Source organism: Alligator sinensis, unplaced genomic scaffold, assembly GCF_000455745.1.
Source record: "Alligator sinensis unplaced genomic scaffold, ASM45574v1 scaffold73_1, whole genome shotgun sequence".
Taxonomy (NCBI): Eukaryota; Metazoa; Chordata; order Crocodylia; family Alligatoridae; genus Alligator; species Alligator sinensis.
The window spans coordinates 1302122-1307217 of NW_005841838.1; the positions used below are offsets into that span (position 1 = coordinate 1302122).

The window sequence follows — 5096 nt, forward strand, 5'->3', positions numbered from 1 at the left end:
CCCATTCTGCTGCTTTGGAATTGCTCACTTTTTACTTTCTACTTGTTTTATGGGGAGGATAGTGGTCTGGTCAGTGCTTTGCTAGGTAATGTAGGAATGGATCATTGAGAGGGAGCAAAGTTATCACTTTCCCAGACTTACTGTTACTTTACCTAGCATCTTGACCAGTCTTGGCACTGACTGTTCTTTAGTGAGACAGAATTGTCTCTATTCCTAAACAAATTGAAAATATGGTAATCTTCATTATTCTCTGTACTATGTTAAGGAAACATTGCTTAAAAGCAAGTATTGCTTTTTCTGAGAGAACCTTTTACTGGTGTTATACAACATTGTTTTTACTTCTGGATGATCTGGTTAAAATGTTGCCATGTGAAGAGTGATTACTGCTATGTTTTAGTCTCAGAGTTCTGGTACAGAACTTAGTTTTGTGCACTTCTGTTTGGTCAGCTAGCTCCTTGTGTGGTTTGAAAGCTAGTCTCTTGGGTTTTGGAAACATTTTCTAGTTCTCCGATAATCAGTTTTTTACATAGTTCTTAACAAGCTTTATATAACATAGATCTTAATCTGATTCATAAGTGAACTATTGCTAGCTTTCAAGAGTTTTCATGCCATTTTTAAGATGGAATGAATTGATCAATTAGTGCGTAATTTATACATTCTTCATTTCTTTTTTTTTTTTTTTTTCTTCTTCAGAGTAAAATACTAGTTTACTTTAGGGTTATGACTTCTGGTTTAGGCTTCTAAAATATGTAACTGCAACTGAGCAGAATCTCCAAAGTATAAAATGGTAGGCCATATAAAAATTATGTAGGGCCTAGTCCAGTTAACCTGTGTACTGGAAGAAATAGAACCTTGAGTTATGCTGGTGGCAGGAAGAAAGAGCAAGCAGAGTATTCAAGTGAAGAAGCCGAAAAAGTACAGTACTTTGGCATCCAGAAACACATTAAACAAAACATTTCAATAGTGAAATTGAAACTAGGAATGTAGGCAATATAAAGATCAACTGATGGAGTGTATTTGCAACTAGTGCTTTCCTTTGGGTGCAACCCCCCCCCGCTCCCAATTTTCAAGGCAAAGATCTTTTATTACTTACCCCAGAGTGGAATTTTGCACTTCTCTTAGAGCAGGCCCTAGCTTACAGTGCCACTCGTGCTTACCCATCAGGTCTAACTGGGTGTTGCCATCTGTAGCACTTCTTTTAGAATCTAATCTGGTGTATGAATGTGAGTGAGTGATCCAGGATGACTTTCTGCAGAAGAAACGAAGCATTTAGAGAAGATTTTGAAGCTGTCTGTGTGCTCATAGAGTACTTTACTTTAGGTAAAGGCTGACATCAGGGAGTAGTAATCTAGGCAGACATGACTTCAGGACCATGGCAGGTGCTTTCTCAATCTGGTTCCCTTTAAACAGTTTCCCCATCTTGAGTCCCTTCTAAACTTCTGTCATGATTTTAATCTGTGGTGTACTTTTTCCTGTCAAAATTTGCCTATAGAAAAGTGGCTTATCTTGAGGTGTTCTTCCTTCCTATCTTGTTTCTTCCCTCCCCCAACCTTACAGCCCCAATTGAAGTAATTTGTTCTGGAGACAACAACATGGTAAAAATACAATTTTCATGAATGGTTGTGTTGAATGTTGATTTGGAAGGTCATTTAATTTATGGAGATGCTTGAATTTTTAAGGCACTTAGAAGCAAGTAATTTTATTTTTATAAGAAACTGATGTATGAAGGGGTTCATTAGGTTTGAGTCTTCCCTTAATGCAATTAAGCTATAGAATAATCTGGAAATGTCCTGCTTCCATTTTTCACCTGGCAGACAACCTCAGCTGTCTGTTCCCCTTGGATGAGTTCTTCCTGACACCAGTGTCAAATCTGTTCCTGAGATGCAGATGTATCCTGCAGTAGTCCTTTGATCAGGTTAATGTCTGGCTTGCTGTACTTTTTTTTTTTTTTTTTTTTAAGGTTTCTCTAGGTGAAGTGTGTATCTATAGGTGTAACTGTCATTAAAGTCTTCAGAAAAGTAAAGCTAATTCATGCTAGTATAGATCTGATTTAAATCAAATCGATTTATCCTATGATTTAAGTAATGATTTAAATTGGTGGTCAGGAAGCCTTGACTTGATCGTTGTTTTCTACAAGAAGTCCATTCTTGTTGTTTGATATCCTTTTCACTTAACTTCCTGAAACTTTGCACTTCTAGAGAGGGGTAAGGACTTGACTCTGTACACAATCTTGTAGAACAACAACAGGGCTGATGGGTAGATAGTCAGGTCTGTTGTCTCTCATCTCCATTTAATGCTGTTAACAAAAATATTGTCTCTGGAGAGAGACATCCAGTTTGAGAACTGAAACTAAGCACCACAGAGATGCTTAATAGGATCTTCTCTAGACTAGTGTTTCTCAACCCGCGGGTGGAAACCCAAAAGTGGGTCACAAGAATATTTCAAAGGGTCGCGAGCTGTGGCAGGGCAGAAGGGTGGCAGGAAGGCGCCTGCCCCTTTCAGCGGGGGAAGGGGATGGCAGAGAGCTGTGTGGCTTGGCTGGTGGCACCAGGGCTGGTGCCTGTGCTTGCAGGGCTGGGGTGGCTGGAAGATGCTGCTCTGGGGGCGGGAGGGCCCATGACTGGCTGCCTGGTGTGGTGCAGTGGCTCCCACCCAGGGCATGGAGCGTGCTGCAGGCCTCTCCTCCTCCCTTCGTGCCGGGGCTGGACTTGCTCCACTGCTGCCCGCGTGAGCTGGAGCCAACGTGCTATGGCCCGTGTGGGACAGGGGCAGCTGGGGGGTGGGGCAGGGGACTGTGGGTCAGGAGTGAGGGACACCAACCAGCATGGCCCAGTGAGGCAGGGATCTAGGGTTCAGGCTCAGTCTAGAACTGTTTTGTTTTTTTTTTTTTCTTTTTTCCTACTGGGACCCATTTGCAAAGATCCATGTCCTCTCCTGACCCACAACCCCTGACGCTGCTGGTGTCTGAACTTGAGTCCCCTGCCCCCCTGGGGCATGCTAGTTGGTGTCCCTCACTCGACCCACAGCCCCCTGTCCCCTCCCAGCCTAGCTGGAGGTGCCCCCAGCTGCCTCCGTCCCACTCAGGCCATAATAGCATGTTGGCTCCAGTTTATGCAGGCAGCAGCAGCACAAGCCCAGCCCCTGGCACAGGCTGGAAGGGAGGAGAAGAGGCCTGAGGCACCCCCCTGCCTTTGGTGGAAGCTGCCGCACCATGCCAGGCAGCCTGGTCATATAACTCATGGCCTGTTGTAACCTATTTATAAAACTTTTCTATAAAGGTTATATGAGTATATTGCCTCAAATAATATATAATTAGAAATTATAATCCCTATTCCATTATGATATTGGAACTTTAATGTATCTTAAATATAAACCTATATAAAGATAGTTTTAATTTTTTTAAAAGCTTTTTAACAAAACAATTAAAAAAGACTAAATCAAAAATAATCTACATTTTTTTAAAAAAAAAAAATCTGATTTTTTTTCTTTTATTTTTTTAATGTTGATGTTTGTTTTTTTTTATCCACTGATACAGACACCCTTCCTCCCCCACTCCTGCGCCTTCTGAATTGTTCCCCTTACTAGTTACTAAACTCTTCCCAAAACTTATATCTTTTCAATATTTTTGACTGCTACACGTGATTTTTTTAATTTTATTTAAAAAAAAAAAAAAAAAGCCTCATTCTTATCAAGCTATATTTGCTCTCTGATGTATCTGCAGAGTTCATGTATGTCTAATTCTCTTGAATTGGACAAAGTAGTTAAGAGTGAAGTGTCTGGTTAATGCTTCCAAAACTTATCCTTACGTAGGCTAACCCACTAGTGTTATAGTTCTTTCTTGATAGGCTCAGTTGGGAGTTGCAGTTTCTTTTTAACCGTTCAGTATTCAGTTTTACAAAAATAAAGACCTATGAGAAACTACTGCTCTGCCTTAATTTCCCAGCTTTTCTAATTTAATGTGGGTAAAGAATTACAGGGCTTCATCAGTCAAGTTAGCTGGCAGTCTTGTGAACTTAAAGGGTAGGGCTTTATTTTCTTTGACTTGTCCTCTTTATTTTTACTACAGTCTTCTAAATACTGGAACTGGAGCAGTCCTCAGCCTAATGTGTGTTCTTGCATAGAAAAATCTGGTTTGATATTAGAGGTAGTGCAGTAGCTACCCAGATAATGGCACATTCTTAAAAAGAAAAAAAAGTCTAGGACACAAAATATTTTTATGAAACTTTTTGCTTATCATGCCATATTATATTAAACAAAACTTAAATATTATATGGGACCTTTTGGGCAGGCTTGCCACAAATTAGCCCTCACACTTTCGAGTACCAGTTCCCCTTCCTTTCCCATTGCTCAGTATGCTGCCCTGCTCAGTTTTCTGCTGCTTGCTTTGTGCTCCCTGTCCAATCTGCTGCTCTTTCTGCTGTATCTGCTATTGTCCTGATCTACCACGTGCCATGTGCAGAGGTTGCCCATGCCAGTTGTGGCATGTATGCGACAAGTTGGCTATCTCTGTCTGAATAGCAGCACATGTGTAAATGGAAAAGTATAAGGATAGCATACTGTGGTATCTCTGCTCCTTTATTTTGTGATGTCCTGCTTCCTAATCCTTGTTTTATGCCCTAACCTTGGTTTCTCTTTTTCTTTGGCAGCTTTGGCATTAGTTTCTCTTATGTAATAATGGTGCTATTCTCTTTGTGGAACTGATTTTGTAGGCATCCATGTGTCTTGTAACAAACCGGGAAAGCTACAGAAGATGCAGGTTGCAAAGGAAGAAGGACCCTGCAAATAATTCCTAGATTACATGGGTTCTTTTCTAGCCTTAATCACAGCACTGTGATTGTATTCTAAGGAAGTAAAATGTATCCCCTACTGTGAGCAGGAATTACTTACTTTCTGTACTGTCTTTTATCTGCCACAGATCCTTTCCCATTTTGCTTTTCCTATCCATTTATTAGAATACTAGCCAGTTGCCTGCTAAGGATTAAGGGGTTGGGGGGATGGGGGAGTGGACCCGGATCTGATGTGGGGGGTGTGGGGGAGGGCCAGGCCTGAGGGTGGAAAGAAGCTGGCCCGCTGCGGCAGTGGGGTGAAGCAGCGGG

At 41.4% G+C, this 5096-nt stretch overlaps 1 protein-coding gene across 1 annotated transcript in view; it reads left to right on the forward strand.

The window, feature by feature from the left end:
• CUNH16orf72 (chromosome unknown C16orf72 homolog) overlaps positions 1 to 5096 on the forward strand; it is a gene marked incomplete at its 5' end in the record, with an annotated part of 24427 nt that overhangs the window by 6060 nt on the left and 13271 nt on the right. The gene's annotated exons all lie outside the window — the stretch shown is intronic.